This window comes from Neopsephotus bourkii, unplaced genomic scaffold, assembly GCF_033783945.1.
Source record: "Neopsephotus bourkii isolate Nb327-2 ecotype Australia unplaced genomic scaffold, CSIRO-AGI_Nbou_v1 NB_998, whole genome shotgun sequence".
Classification (NCBI taxonomy): Eukaryota; Metazoa; Chordata; class Aves; order Psittaciformes; family Psittacidae; genus Neopsephotus; species Neopsephotus bourkii.
The window spans coordinates 1,748,885-1,765,567 of NW_026901490.1; the positions used below are offsets into that span (position 1 = coordinate 1,748,885).

The 16,683-nt window shown below is 44.6% G+C and overlaps 1 protein-coding gene across 5 annotated transcripts in view; it reads left to right on the top strand.

Moving 5' to 3' along the window:
• Positions 1-2,371: 2,371 nt before the first annotated feature.
• The window catches only part of TC2N (tandem C2 domains, nuclear), a 36,009-nt gene continuing 21,697 nt past the window's right edge, over positions 2,372-16,683 (top strand). For 2 of the 5 annotated variants that reach the window (XM_061359904.1, XM_061359907.1), the window contains exon 1: positions 6,761-6,918. The gene's annotated coding sequence lies outside the window, so the exon portion shown is untranslated. Of the gene's footprint in view, positions 2,972-6,760; positions 6,919-16,683 lie in introns of those variants that run through there. The other 3 variants (XM_061359909.1, XM_061359910.1, XM_061359905.1) reach the window with 2 other exon arrangements.

The following is a 16,683-nucleotide window of genomic DNA, read 5'->3' on the forward strand; positions in this document are numbered from 1 at the left end:
AGCTGCCTACTCTGCCTATTGCTTGGGCTGGCAGGCAGGCACCCAGGCCCTGGGGAGACTGGGAGGACCTGGAGAGCTGCCCCTCATCATCAGTTCCACCTTGAAAGATGCATTTCTGGGCAGTGTCACAAGCGAGACTGGAACAGTGTTTGAGGAGACACTCAGAGGCACCCCAGGAGATGGCATCGTTCCAGCATAGTGGGAGAGCACCTTCTGGGGTGAAGGGGCTTCACAAACAGCCCAGGAAGCATCCCCCAGGTATTGGGAAAGGGCTTCTCCTATGAGATTTTCGCTGGCCTGGACAAGAGAGGGGAGAAAGACACAAATTGTAGGAGTGATGGTTTCCAGCTCCCCACAGCTCTGATGTCCTGCCCATCCCTATCCCATCCCCATCCTCACAGAGATGTCTGATGCCCGAGGCTGGGGCTGCCCAGCTGCCCTGCTCCCTGGCTGGGGGTGAATGGGGGTGCATAGGGGTGGCCTGTCTTGCCCCTCAGCCCTTGGCTTCCCCACCTGCAGAGGTTCCCTTTCAGTTCCCTCCTCAATCCCTTCATACAGCAGGGCCATAGCAAAATACACATGTGCATTTAAATGCCTACATTTGGAACTTGTGTTTCCAGCCCGTTTCAACTGCAGTGCCTAAACCACACAGATTTCCACTTCTAGCTGGACACAACTATCATTCTTTCATGTGTTTTTTAATCAGATGTACTAAAATAATTCTGTGAGATTTATTATGTCTCTGACTTGTAAAATACAATAATTTCTTACTAGGTTACACTAATATTTCATAATTCATTCTTAGTATTATTCTTCAATAAAGGTCTGTGCATACAATCTATCCCACAGGAGGAGATTCTGCCAGATCCCAGCAGCCAAATACATTTGCTTCAAATACCGGAGTTCATGACCTTTTATATTTGTTAATGTGACACTATGGAAATTATTTATAATAAATATTACTTCAGAGGTGCTCCATGGGGACTTTTTCAGTGATACAACAGTCTTTCCTGAAACAGGTCTTTCCTGTTTTGTTTGGGGGTTTTGGTGGTTTTGGGGGTGGGGTTGTGTGTTTGTTCTTGGGGGGGGGGGGGAGGGTTGCTGGGTGTGGGTTTTGGGTTTCCCCCCCCCCCAGCAATGAAGGTTTGGGAACAATTCGAAATCCAGTTCTTGAAGTGAGTCCAGTTCTTGAAGTGAGTTCAACTACTGCACTGAGAGGTGGACAGAAACTCGAAGATATCTCAGATTTCAAATCTTTCCTGAAATCAGCAACAGGTAACATTCTTCCTTTCTTTTTTATCCTTTACCCAGAAAATGCAGTTTTCAAACAGCAAACTGTATCCAGACAAACACTAAATATATTGGCTTAAAGCACCAAATCAAATAGAAAATACTGGAATTGTTTGGATCCAAATGACAGATTCGATATGCCAAGTGATTTTTGCCTGGAGTGTGCTTATTTTATAGCAGGGATAGCACATATACCCACAATTTTGCAAGAATGAAAGCTCTAGAAAATATCTGAAGGTGTCAGGATGGTGATAAAGTTTAGTCTTATTATCTTTTTTTCAGAAGGTGTGACAATGTCCTCGCAAAACTTTGCTGGTCATTAAGAGCAGCTGGCTCTTAATGAACACTCAAGAAAAGGATGCAACTGGAAAACACTTCAAGGAGCATGTCTTGGATCTATTTCATCCTTTGTAAACTGTATGTGAAAGTTTATAATGTCCCTTGAGTTTACTGGATGCATCATCTTGGATTCCTAGACAGTAGCAGCAGCAAGAAATGCAGCCTGAGGACGAAGCTGAACCATTTTCTCCTGCATAAATATGCACCCACAGTCACTTCTGCTTGTCAGCCCAGGCTGAAGCTGATGGCCTGAAAAGTCCACTCCAGGTCCAGCACAGCACCCCTGTGCCTCAGTGGTTGTCTACCCAGGAACCTCAACTTGCCTTAGGCTAGTTTGGGGCTGGCAAACTAGCCAGGTTGAAGTTTGAAGACTGCTGTGTAGTTCAGAAGCAATTGCTGCAGCCCACACAGATATGGGATTGGCTGTAGAGAGACAGAACCAATGTGTTCTGGTGCATGAAGGATAAGCCTTCCTTAGCTTTATTATCAGAATGTATTAATGATGTGTGTCTGTACAAAGAAAATCTGCTTTATAGGATAAGGCAAGGCAACAAGCCAGCAGATATCTTTTCAAATTCACAGTACATCAAATCTAGACGAGGTAAAGACAGGGTCTAATTTGGACAAGAAAGTTTCTCCGTGCGATTGCACCTCTAGGCATTGTAGCAACGTTTTCAAAAGATGTTGTGCAACAAAGTTGTTCTCAGTGCTTTGGGAGGAGGTAACTGGCTGCAGCTGCAGATGGAGGACAGAATTACAGTGGTTATGTCAGGAGAGCGTGACGTTGAACATGCATTTGAAAAAAGGAGAAAACAAGAAATAACAGTCACAGATTGAATTACAGCAGCTTTCTATAATGAAGTGTGTGGACCCCACCCAGCATCTGTGGCAGAAGAGGGAAGGTGTCTGCTTAACTCAAAGGTTATGATGGGAATGGAAAAAGCCAGGCTCCAGCTGAGAGTAGCACAGGAAGGATGAGGAAACAGTTTCATGTTTCTCCCAGTAAAACCTCAGGGGATAAAGATTACTGCTGCAAAAACTTTAATGGTTGTAAAAGCCTCTGGCTGCAGAAGTTGTTTATTACAAAGGTGTATTAACCACTTAGAGACTTCAGCTGAAAAGGACTCTGCTATTTCACATACATCTAAGTTGCAAACTCCTTTTTTCTCTTGCAAAAAAACTCTGTATCAGAAAACTTAATTTAGTGCCTATACATGGAATTTGGCCGTAAGATGTTATATGCTGTGTGCTGGACTTGTCCCGATAACGCCCTGCTTTTAGGTCCTAACAGCTGAGCTCATCACTTGGCTATTGCAGTACACACTGGATTCTAGCTCTGATGGTAAGTACATCACTTCATGTTAGTTTCTGAAAATTAAAGTATTTCACAAGCAGTAATTTTAGATGCTTGCTTGCTACGAAGGATTCCAGAGCTGGGGAAGCTATTTGCAAGTGATGGCTTAATTGCATGTGATCTGCAAACTAGGCAGGAACTACTAAGCAATGATGTTTTCCACTTTTTTGCTTGAAAGATTACAGCATGCTCTCTGCAAACATGATTCAACCTCTCTGAGCTGCTAGATCTTTTAACATGGGGGTTGGTATGACCCAATACATGTGCACGAGTGCTGGGATCAGGGTTCTGATGCAAATGATTGTGAGGGAGAATTCAGGATTGATTGATGCAAAGCTGCAGCCTCTGTCAGCATTCCTGCTTAAAACTTTGTTGACTGGAGTATTTGCACAAAGTGAAGAAAAGGGTCTTAGTCTGTTTGAAAGCTTTTGTAGATAAAAAGGATTACTCAAGAACATTTGTATCTATATTTAGACATGGGGGTTTTATTGTATCATTATTTTGCTTCCTAAAGGTTTGAGACCCAAGGACAATAACATGCACTCCTGCTTGTAGCTACTTCCTACAGCCTCCTCTTCTGGCTACTCTTCTTTCACTGAGAAAAACACTGGGAAGTTGTAATCCAATAGCATAAACAACCTCAGCAGCAAGTGAAAAAGTGTGCTGTGCAGAGGTTCAAAACAGATGAGACAAGACCTTGCTGGGGGATATGAGACGTGAAGCATAACCCAGACTAATAAATTCTCCTCTGTTGGCTCTGCATGGGCCTACTCAAGTGGCTCAGCCCTGCATTTCTGGAGCTCAGTGCTGTGGTTTGGCACAGCCAGCCAAAACCAGGCCAGTTTATTAGCTTGGTCTTAGTACTGAGGGTGCCCTGGGTGGAGGCAGCATGAGGAGACAAGAGCAGCTGCAGAGCATCAGAACTAATGAGGATGAGTGGCTGTAGTGACACTCTGGTGTGGACACAGAGGAGAGAGGCCAAGAGCAGGCATCGGTGAGGCATAGGAACATCACCAGGCTTCTCAAGCGAGGTTTAGCTGCAGAAAGCTTACAAATACTAGAGCACAACCTGGGGCACCCTATGCTGCCAGGAGGCTGGTAGGGAATGAAGACAGTATTTGCAGCTGACAGAGAGGTCTAGGAAGCAAAGAACAGTTGCACAGTTACAGGTTGGGCAGAGAAGAGATTCAGAGCAGCCCTGTGGAGAAGGACTTGGGGATGCTGGTTGATGAGAAAATGAACATGAGCCAGCAGTGTGTGCTTGCAGCCCAGAAAGCCAACCGTATCCTGGGCTGCATCAAAAGGAGCGTGACCAGCAGGTCGAAGGAGGTGATCCTGCACCTTTACTCTGCTCTTGTGAGACCTCACTTGGAGTATTGTGTGCAGTTCTGGTGTCCTCACCATAAAAAGGACATGGAACTGCTGGCACAAGTCCAGAGGAGGGCCACAAGGATGATCAGGGGACTGGAGCACCTCCCATATGAAGACAGGCTGAGAAAGTTGGGGCTGTTCAGCCTGGAGAAGAGAAGGCTGCGTGGAGACCTCATAGCAGCCTTCCAGTATCTGAAGGGGCCCTATAGGGATGCTGGGGAGGGACTCTTCATTAGGGACTGTAGTGACAGGACAAGGGGTAATGGGTTAAAACATAAACAGGGGAAGTTTAGGTTGGATATAAAGAAGAAATTCTTTCCTGTTAGGTCCTAACAGCTGGTTATGTCTCACCTCCAGTGAGGCACTGGAACGGGTTGCCCAGGGAGGTTGTGAATGCTCCATCCCTGGCAGTGCTCAAAACCAGGTTGGACGAGGCCTTGGGTGACATGGTTTAGTGTGAGCTGTCCCTGCCCATGGCAGGGGGTTGGAACTTGATCTGAAGGTCCTTTCCAGCCCTAACTAGTCTATGATTCTAACAGTGGTAAATTAATTTCATTCAGATTAGATTTGCTTGGGACAAAAATCTATGGGATGGTGGAGGGTTTTTTCTCATCCCAGCTAAAAAAATTGCAGCACAGTAACAGAATCATAACTGTAAGATCATTTAGTTCCAACTACCCTGCCATAGGCAGGGACTCCTCCCGCTAGACCAAGTTGCTCAACCAGCCCCTGTCCAACCTGGCCTTGAACACTTCCAGGGATGAAGCATTCACAACTTCCATGGGTAACCTGTTCTAGTGCCTCACCACCATCACAGTGAAGAATTTCTCCCTAAACTTCCCCTGTTTAAGTTTGATACTTAATGTTCTCCCCCTCCATACTAGATCAAGTTAGTCATACCCCTTACCATGCACAGCTGTATTTTGCACTTACTGAAACAAACTCCCCAGCTTTCAAGTGGCTGAAAGCAGAATGGAAGGTGTGTCCCAAACCATTAAAGGAGCCTCAGTGATGTGAGAAAAGTCCCCCTCGAATTACAGAGGGCAGTCTCGCCTTGAGAAAGAAGGAAGTTGGCCTTACAAAATGCTTTTTCCTTTAACTGTCTTGTCAAAAATACCATTTTTAATGTCCTTTCCTTCATCAGAGAGGCAACCTGCAGTCCCAGAGGCTGGCTGCTACCGCACTGCTGGAGAGCCACTCAGGCAGGACTGGAAGTCACTCAAGAGCCTGAAAAACCCTTGAGCGTGAAAATGCCGATGTAACTTGATAGCAGCAAGCTGCATACAGGGACATTATTGGCTGTTAAGCGACGGACTTCTGCGAACAGTGAAGATAAAGATGTTCAATCACATAAATTAATTCAGTAAGATACCCTGAAATGCTTGCTTAACGTGCACACCAGGAGGACTCAGACAATTTTGGAAGCATATCAGGTTACTGGTATTTCTTTAGAATAGTGACCACACATAATCTCATGAGCTCCATTAGCAGGAGTCAGAGCCACCTTGCTATGTGATACCCCAGCACTGTGTGACTGGCTCTGCAGAGATGAACAGAAATGCTTTGTTAGCTCAGATATTACGAGTTGGTGCTTTTGGCAAAGCATCTCCCCTTACAGTGGCTCTGGAGCTCAAAGTAGCTGTGTTATACTGCATCATGGCAAGCATGAAATTTTTAGTTAGCAGCAGGTCCATGGTACTATTAAATTTAAAAGGAAAAATACTGTAATTGAAAAACTGTAGTCTTGGTGGATGGGGAATCCACCAATATCTCACCCATATTTGCCTCCTGGGGTATTTTAACACTTCTAGTTCTTTATCAGAAACTGGAATCGAGGAGGGGATGGGAAAGGGCCAGGAGAACACCTTGAGTCTCACAAAACTTTGCTTCCTGCAAGGAAATTTCTGAACCAGGATTTCCTGATGAAGTTTCTGAACCAATCCACCACATGGGATCCATAAATTACCCCTACAGACGATGCACTCTGGCAGGGGCTCTCTCTCATGTGTCTGTGTAAAACCTAACTTGACAGGGACCCATATTCCAGCTGAACATGCCATTTACTAAGAACATTGTAAAAAATTAAAAATTCATTTTTCCTCTCTAAAATATAGGCCTGGTATTGCTCCTAGCAAAGCAAGGGGCACCGATGGCACTGGCTTTGCCGCTGTAACAGTCTAGCAAGTGACCAGGAAAAGTTACTGGCACCTATGTGGGAAATAAATCTGCCCCTGTGTGTAGCTTTGGGGAGGCGGCTGAGTCCCAAGTCGACGGTGAAGCTGTCCCTCGGGACTGGGATGGGTGAGTAAACGCTGCTGGCCGCACCTAAGGGACTATGCGGGCAAGTGCCCGGCTGCGAGGGGCAGGCGGAGGCCGGCAGCCACGGGGCGGGAGGAGAGGCCTGGGAGAGAGAGGCGGCTAGTGGCCGGGCAGGAACCGCGGGGCAGGGCGCAGCTCCGGGGCAGGGCAGGGCAGGGCAGTATCGCGCCGCAGGAGCGGCGGGCAGGAGGCGGACGGCAGCAGCCACGACCGGGCGCAGGAGGAGCTGAGCGCCCTCCCAGCAGGTACCGGGCCCGGGGAGCTGGGCCGGTGGGAGCGGGAAGTGGGACCGGAGCACCCATCCGGGCCCCGCGGGCGCGCTGCCTGCCGCCGGCTGCCTGAAGGGAAGGGGGCGGTGGAGAGCGGCGCAGGCAGCGGCGGGGCGGCAGGTGCAGGCAGGGACCGCCGGGGAGGCCGAGCAGCGCTCCGGGCCAGCCGCAGAGCTGCCCCGGGGGTCATGGGCAGCCCGAGTCCCCGCGGTGGTGGCTGCCGGCGGAGCCCAGAGCCAAGCGAACCTCCCGAGGTGTCCCCTGCGTCCGGGCCCTCCTCGGACCACCGCGGCAGTTTGCTTTCCCTGCCTAGTCCTCAATGAAAATGTGAAGTTGGGCTTTATATTTCCAGCAGAACCACAGCCGATTTCCATCAGGCTCTGTAACTCGTGGCACACCCCGATATAGCAGTGTGGGACGTCGGTGAGAGTAAATGGGAACACCGCAGCCGGGGAGGCTGTCTTGGGCTGCCTTGATAAAGTTACTCTTCCGTATGTATCACAGACATGATGAACATATCGTAACTGCCTTGTGTATTGATACTTAGAGTATTTAAAGTATACTGCGATTTGTAAATTATTACTTTCTCACTGTGCTCTTGAAAAACTAAAGAAGGCTCCTGAGAAACAAAAGCTAATGATTTTTTTACAAACTGATGTATTTCCCCCAGTGCATACTGATAGGTATATTGAATGGGACAGTGTGTTTTTAAAGTCAGAATTTTTTATGGATATCAGCATGTTGATCTACATGGCTTTTCTAAGTAGGCTAAAACTGGACAGACAATTCAACTTGCAGAATATGAGTTGCAAAATGCAGCATTTGTTATGGGCAGTTAGTGTTATGGGTGATGTGGATATCTATAGTGCCTTGTCACCAGGATGTGAGTGGAGTGGAGACCTTTCATTGCCCGTGGTTTGTTTGCTTATGGCTGTATGAGTGTTAATTTTACAGTGTGCTTCCAAGATTTGTCTGAAGACTGTATTTTCTACCAAGTGACAGACCTTGAGAAATGGAGGGAGGTAGAAAAATATTTACTATATTGAACTACTGCAGAATTAAATCTTCATAGGAATTAGGTCTGAGATTAAATTGTACTTAAAACAGCTTTAAACTGGTATTGCTATAAGAAAATGTCCTTTTAAAATCCTGCTATTCTGTGTGAATCAACAGCTAAGCATTTTCATAGACAAGAAACAACTCAATAGGCTATTTCCTTCCCTATGAACATTTCAGGTAATTAGAGGTGTGGTTTACTGAAACTCAGAAGGAAGTTGTGAATATAGCTAGACAGAGTTTCCCTTCTGTACTGGATGAAATTAGCATCATTAAATACATTATATTTAGTGAGGTTATAACCTGCTGTATCCAAGAGCACTGTTAAAGCAGCAGTCATGCTCATAAGCATTTTCAAACTGTCCTGTTCAAAAGCCACTGTGTATTTTTTTTTTAATGCATAACATACAGCTAGATTCCCGGCTGGTTCAGCTCACTCTGATTAGTAAACAGCATTCTGAAATAAATATCGTCTTAAATTAAGCTGGTCTGGTAACTTTCCTTCAATGTGAAAACATGCCCAATGTCTCATGCAATGCATTCCACTAGATAAGAACAGAAAGGTTGATATGGCCATTCCTATAAGGTGCACTTGCAGTCAGCATCACTTTAATTGTGCAGGAAGAGAACTGGATCTCAAGGGATGTATGCTGGGCCACAGCTGTGAAGTGCTTGGGATGATCCTGTGGGAACCCTCACCTCTGAGCTATATCCTTGCAGTCCTAAGTCTCTGATCTGTGCAGGCTCAGGTTTTTTCCAGTAATACTCACTAAATGCATTGAGATCTGTTGCTTGTTGTGGCTTTAGTTTTGACAGTGTTGATTAGTTAGCTGCCCAAGCTGTCCAGGGATCCAGAAGTGAGGTGTTCCTTGACAAGTTGCTCCTGAAAGCCCAGGTGTCTTCAGGTTACATACAGATGATCAGGACCACTTAAAAGACATGCAGGGGACTATATTGATATGTTCCCTCCTTACCCCTTTCTTATTCTTTCTAGGCTTTGGCTAGAGGTGTTACCCAGATATGAAGAGCCAAGTTCTGAATTTGCATCTTTTGTTTCACAAGAGAGTGTTAGAGCCATAAACCTGTGTGTTGTTCTGGGCTGGTGGTCTCTGGCTCCCTACTTATGAAACTTTTCCACCTTGCTTTCAATACAGAAATATTCATTAGGTGAGATGTGGTCCTACAATTCAGTGGCTAGGGCACAAATCCAGGAGTGGAAAAATTTGATTTCTGGTCTTTTTTTCCAGCTGTGAGTTAAATATTAAAAGTATATTTGCAGACTACCTGTGGTCAAGCAATATTGGATTTCAAGAAAAATATATTTATTATTAAAATGTCCCTTGACTCTTGCAAATACCTATAAAAATCACACCTACTAAGAGCACTGCACCCAAAGGGTATGTTGGACTCCACAGAAGTTCCATCAAATCCACTGCCCTTTCCTGCACTTAATTTAGGTGGTGGATCCCCTGGTGATTTAGTTTCCTTATGCAATGGAAAGAGTGAATGTGAGCAGGATTGCTCCATCAGTTATGTGTCTATAGGCTATTTACAGTGTTGGAGAAAAAACTCAGACTCTGGTCTCTTTTTCTTTGTCCTAACCATTAGGCTCAATCATTTTACTTGTTTGTCCTGTCACTTGTATTCTGCTTCATATCAGCTGGTTTGCTTTTCACTCAGCCTCTGTTCCTCATACTTGTAGGTGTTTCAGCTTCATATGTACATTACTCTAAACACACTCCCCAGGGCTGTGGGTTGGCTGTGAAAAGGGCAGTCCAGCCCTGCCCCCCCCCCACCCCGATTTCCTCACAGCACACTGACCCCACTTTGTGCAGTCAACCACAGGGGGAGATGGAAAAGTACTTAAAAAAAAAAAAAAAGGTCATTTATTTTGGTGGTTTAGTTCTGGATCTCATCAATGAGCTGGGCCAACTCCTCATGCAGCTGCATGTCTACTACACCCAACAGGGACTGCCCCTCTTGGTAGCAGCCAGCCCTTTAGGCAAGTTCAGGACAGGAGGATGCAGCTGCTATGTGTGGTGGGCAGCCTCTGCTAGGAAGCCAGGATTTGGCTAGCTTGGGCCTACTGTGTTCCTGTGAATCCTATCTGCTTTGGCTTATGCCCTTTTGCCTTTGGTGGAAATGTTTATTGAACTGGTTAGCTTGATTAAAGTGTTATTTATTTCACTTGGTGAATTTTGTGTGATGCATATACTAACCTATTGCCCCTCTTTTTGGACTCTTGTTTCATTTTATAAAAGGACGACTTTGTTTACTCTGAATTTCTGTCTCCCAAGATACTTTCAGTCTGCTAAATATTCTCTTTATAAGCTAAGTAGGACAACAGCCAATCTCTGTCAGCAGAGAACCTAAGATTGTGTCCCTTGAAGGGGAAAGGCAAAGGGGGGCTTTGACTTTAAGTAGGACAGGCTGAGTTTGTGTTAAGCCGTGTTGTCATACTGGTTAGTAATGCTATTCAGGCTCCATCAGAAAGATTGCTTTTGCAGAGAAAAACTATGTTGATAGCTTTTTGTGGCTGGGATGAATCTTCAGACCTAAACTAAGAAACCTCATGTGGGAAGAGGTTCAAATCCTGGATTTGGTTTGAGCTTATCTCTGTTGCATCATATTTCTTAGTCATGCTAATAAATCAAACCGTGCAGGACTGGTGAGGACGCTTCTCTTAAGCTTAGTACTAGTGTTTGTTTGCCTGTCATTGCAGCTGAAGTTTACATTAATTCAGTGCCAGAATAAAACTTATGTCAGCTATCTCATGCCTCTTTCCTGTAAATTGTACACTGGTGATTTTGTTCTGAAGCCTTTTCTCAGTGGTCTGATATCCACACTTAAACTGGAAACAAAAGATAATTAGGCCCCAGATTAAGGCCTTTGGTGTTTGGGGGCTCTTGGGGTCACTGTGAAGGCTTTGGGTCTGGCCTAAAGAGCCAGTTCTGGAGATGCTGCTTTGGCAGTTAAACTAGCTTTCAAGTCCAGAAAAGATATATAGAAGGACTATGATCCAGTGGCCTCAAAACCTATTTCTGCATTAAAATTCATTTTGCACCTGTGCTTTGGAGCCTTGAACCTGGACACTTGCTCAGTGTGCTCCAGCCTGGGCAGAGGGATACCTGGCTCCCCACCCAGCTCCCCTGGGCCCCTCCAGACTTGTCAACAGAGTATGCTTGTGCTATGTCAATGCACACGTGTAGCGCCTCGTCTTTGTCTGGAGCATGGAGAGCTAGAAGACTGCTTAGCTTTTGTGGGGACAGTCTCATCACTGGAACTGCAGGAGGGTCCCTTACCCCTGAGGAATGAAACCCCTCGCTCCCACAGCACCTTCATGCCTCCAGTCTGAGGGGGCTAGATGTGGCCCTGTCCACCCTGCTTGTTGGAGCTGGGCCAGCCTGCACAGCATCAAGCGGTTCATGTGACCAGGAAATAGTCCAACCCTTGACCAGAGCTTGGCAGGGGCTGGAGGGGCAGATAAAGGGGTGCTATGGGTGAGTTCTCTTTACAAAATTAAGTCATCCAGCCCACTGTGTTTGTACATCTTCCAATAAGGAAAGCACCTGCCATAGAGAGAGGAGGGTTAGTCAGAGAACGAGATTTAAAAGTAACTTGAGCTAGCAGTGCTGCTGTGGGTAGCACTGAACTGGTACAAAAAAAAAAAAAAACAGTTACGTGTCCCATTTCCAAGAAATTCATAAAATGTTTAGAACTGATCTTCTAGGTGACAACAAAACAATCCCAAGATCGGTTTCATTATATAGTAGAGTAAAATTCAAAACATTTTAGTTTTGTGTTGGGTTTTTGGTGTGGGGTTTCTCCCCCCACACCCCTCCAATTTACTTTTGCAAAACTGGATTGTCAGCCTCTAGATTGGAAACTCTGTCAGTCTCCCATTCCGGTTCTCTGTTTGCTCAGCACTGACTGGAGTATCTAAAAAGTTTCCTTCATGAAACCTTGATTAAGCACAGAACATCTCCATGAATCATCCTGGCTTTTGTTCAGTTCAGTGGTGTGTGTACTTCCAGATCTCGTTTCACCAATGTGTGAAATCTTGGGTTGAAAATCTTGTGTGAAGAGTGTTGATTTACACTTAACAGGATGAAACCCCCATACATTCATGGTGTAGCTATTTGCTTTGTTGTTAGGCGAATCTGTCCTGAGGGGAAAAAGGGAATGATAAGTTCATGCAGTCAACTTCTGCTCTCAGGACCTCTGTCTTGTCAGAAGGGAGTGGAGTCTCCCCACCATGCCCCATAGTTGTAGCAGCAGTTGGCCAATAATAAATCAGATGTTCAATGCTCCCATCAAATTGAGACAGCTCTGATTTCTGCTGGTTTCTCCCAATGTTGATGCGAAATTCTTCAAAAATACCTCTTTTCACCAGTGGGTGGTTTCCACTCCTCTGCCTGGGCAACTGCCAACCCCTCCAGCCAGGCAGCTCTCGGAGAAGCACTGCTGGGGCTGTTAAAAGTGGTTGTGGGCCCCTGGTCTGGGTGGATTTAAAGCAAAAAATAATGCATTGTTACACCTTATAAAGATGCAATCCTCCTGGACTTTTAAAATACATTCGGGCAGCTTCCTGAGCTCAGAGCACATGCTGTGCAGAGCCATACACCCAGTGTATTTTGGATTTGATTTAGATCAATTCCCATTTCCTGTTCTCAAGTCATTTGTTTAATCTATTTAATCTATTTCATACAGAGGATGTCCTGCAGTCACCTGTTGCCTTTCTTAATCAGCCATAGTCTTATAGCCTTCATTTATACCAGTTGCTTACTTCCTTTCTCTCAACACAGTGCTGTAACTGGTTATAGTGACAGTGCAGAGCAGAACTGCTGAACAGGGAATCCTCAGCCTATGGAAACTCCGTAATTTAAAAATTTTTGTTTTCATCATGAAACAGGACAATAATTATCTGTAAAATAGCTATTAAATAATTAATGTAAAATAACTAATAAAAAACTGCTTTACCTAAACCAAAGCAGTAGGTGTGTGTGTGCATGTGTGTGTATATATATGTATATATATAAAAAGAAATATTCCATTTTGACTCTTGTAGGCCAACAGGGTTCCCTTAGAATTGTTTTAATGCTAATGAAACTATTTTTCCATGCAAAACATCTGAGTTTTCTTCTTTTCTTCATATGTACAGGAGGAGTTATTTTTGGTTAGCTGTCTGGATATTACATGTGTATCCATGTGTGTGGCTCCATGCCCACGGCAGAGGTTGAGGAGCCCTGGATGCCATTCAGTGCTCTCTTTAAGTGTTTCAATGAGTTGATTTCTGAGAGCAATATTTTCAAAGCTAGACATGTTTAGCCATGTTAGGGAACTCCACTGCACAGGCAGATGTTCTTGCCTAAAATACCTTCTTTTTGGCTGTCCTGTTGAAAAACACATCCAGATGTTAACAGTTCTCTTTAGTATCGGGGCTTTAGAGGGACTGCTGACAGTTCTATTTTTGTGTCTTCCTGGTGTTACTGCTGAAGGAGAGAAAACTGGATTAAAACCTGACACAGAATACATAAAGAAAGTCTTAAGTTTTAAGTAACCATCAGTGATAGTCATGATTTTTTCCTAATCTGCTTAGAGCAAAGGACTTATGTTGAATTCTTTCCATGCTCTCATCAAAAGCCAAGTTCTTTTTACAGAGATTTCAGTCTCTTAAATTTTCTTTTCTGGTGTCCTGACTTCAACTTTTGCTTTGCTGTTTTCCATCTGAGTCCAAAATGATCTGTAGTCCAACATAATGGATTTATTCATTTGTGTTTACTGCCCCAATATATACCATATTGTACATCCTTGTCCAAGTCAGTGAATTTATCTACAGCTCACAGGAACAGTGTTGTCAGCTCAGTAATTGGATGAATTGGTTACTTGCCTAATGCAGCATTAGGAAGAAACACTATCAACTTTTCAAGCCCAGAGCACAGGGGATTCAGCATATTAAAATCCCAAGTTTTAAGCTTTATCATGGGATAGATTTATAATGTTCCCTTCTTAATTCAAATATAAATCTTGCATGAGAAAATTGGCTCAGATTTATGAAAAGTGTTCTTTTGGCCCTTGTAAATGATGTTATTAATCTTCTGCATACTGGGGTAGGGTTGGATTAAGTCTGCATCTAAGGACTGCAGGTGCAAGGCTGTAATGCTAAGCCAGAGTCAGGGTGTTCCTAGGGGCTGTGTCAGAAGGATGGCTTTGGACTGTGTACTTGTGCCAGGGCTTGTTCCCCTTCTCCAAGTGGTGCCTGGAAAGCAGAGGCAGTTGCTTCTGAAGCACAATAGCTCAAGCACACACACCTGCTCAGCTTTATTTTTCTTCAGGGAAGTAGGCAAAAGCAGTTAGTTGTTCACAATATACTCTGTTCTGTGGTCTGTGCCAGGGCTGCATCTACAGATGTGCTGAAGGCCATTTGGCCACCTCCAGCCTGGAGCCCTGGGAAGAAACAGCTGCTGAGCTGAGGGAAACCACAGCTAGATTGCACAAGTGCTTTTTCTGCACGGTTCAGCTCAGGGCCTGCATGAGGAGACACATACATTAGATCATCTTCGTCTGGGCAGAGAAGCTTTGGTCTACTTCACTTATTGAAGAGAAATATAAGAGAAGGTTAGATCCTAATCTTTTAAGATCTGAATGAAGAAAAGAGATACTACTGGTAATTAACACTCTCAATATAGCAACGGGACATAAAAACTGGGAAAAAAATCCCAAACAACTGCAAATTGAGATAAAATATTAACAGTGAAGGTGATTAGCCATTGGAATATTTTCTGACATAAACCCCAAGAGTTTTCCTGCTTATGTTGCTCGGTGTAACGCAGAAGTAACTGGTTGAAATCCAGTGGTGTCAGTATCTGAGGAAGATGGGACAAAGGAGCAGTAATGGGCTTTCTGCTCTTCAAAAGGAAGATTCTGCTTTAGCAAACTGTAAGTGAATGAGAGGAGTTTACAGGACAGAATCATGCTGGTTCAGACCAGTCATCCATTCAGTTCAGTTTCCTGTTTCTGGGATCAGTGAGAGGAATTGGTAAAGCTTTCCCGGATGGGCTGTTGTGCCATCATTTACCAGTGTGGGAAGGTGCTTCCTCTGCCTAGGCAGTTAGTGGTTTGTTTGCATCATGGAGCATGACACTCTTCCCAGCAACTTTTTGCCATCTATTCCTGTTACTAGACGTTAATTTTTTAACTAATTAAACAATGCCACTATGCTCTTCAAGCCAGGAAAGCTATGCAATGGTCCATCATAAAATACACATCATTTGAACTAGGTTCATGATGCATAGCCTCTTTCTTTCAGTTTTAAATATGTAATTGTATTTTTTTCTGCATTTATTTGCTGCACTGGGAGAGCTTTGCATCTTTTCATTATGTTTCTGTCAAACTGTTTGTAAGCTGCCTCTCACAAGAATGCCTTTCTGGTTTTGTCCTTCAAAAGCCTTCTCGTAACTTGTCTTTTTTCTGTTGTGTTATTTCAGCAACTCGTATGCAATCCACTACTGTTAGGGTGAAATCCTTTTCACTTTCCAGGCACAAAAAGGAAGGAGAGCCTCACGTTTTCCTTAACTTCCTTAGAAGGTAGAACTGCAATAATCTCTGTACTCAAATTTCAGAGCTTTTATGTTTTTCCCTGAGTTACAAGCAGGGAACAAAAGTGCGTGTACACACATACCCCCACTAGCTACTGCAGATATCACTGTTGTGAGGGTCTTCTGGAACAGGCATAGGTAGGAATCTTTATCATGCACCTGGAAGGCTTGTTGATACGACATTTTTTGTTTCCTTTTCTTTTCTACTACTGTCTAGGTTTATAATGAATAGCAGCAAAAGCTTGTGTCCTGTCTTTTCGCATGCTCAGACCCACTTGAAGTGCCTGTTTTCCCTGTATGGATGATGCAACTCAGACCCGCTTACAGTCCACCACAAAATAGGGCTTTTTTTAAACCATGGGGCTTATTCCCATACAAAGACAGGCTGAAAAAAATTGGGGCTGATGAGCCTTTAGAAGAGAAGGTTGTATGGAGACCTTATAGCAAGCCTCCAATATTTGAAGGAGGCCTACAAGGATGCCAGAGAGGGACTCTTCATCAGAGACTAGTGATATGACAAGGGGCAATGGGTTTAAATTTAAACAGGGGAGATTTAGGTTGGATATAAGGAAGAAATTCTACCCTGAGGGTGGTGAGGCACTGGTATAGGCTGCCTAAGGAAGCTGTGAATGTGCCATCCCTGGCAGTGTTCAGGGCCAGGTTGGACAGAGGCTTGAGCAACCTGGTCTACTAGAAGGTGCCCCTACCTATGGCAAAGGGGTTGGAACTAGATGATCTTAAGGTCCTTTCTAACACAAACCATTCTATGATTCTATGATTCTATGCCTTTGGCAAGCATATGCCTATGCATGGTGCGATGTGTGTAGTTGGGTGCATGTGCTGTCCTTGTTGATACAGTAGCAAAGTACCTGGAAGCAAATTTCTCAAAACCATTGAAGCTGTTCACTCATGTTGACTGGTTTTGAGATGCAGTGGCCCAGGCACCCCTCTTCAGACAAGGAGCTGTGCTCAGACTGGTGAGCAGCTCCCAGACACTCTTCCCCCAGAAACAAAACTCAAAAAGCAGCTGCCATGGGAGTTAAACCTTTTGCAGCATTTGCACTGTCAAAAGAGAATCTGTCTGACC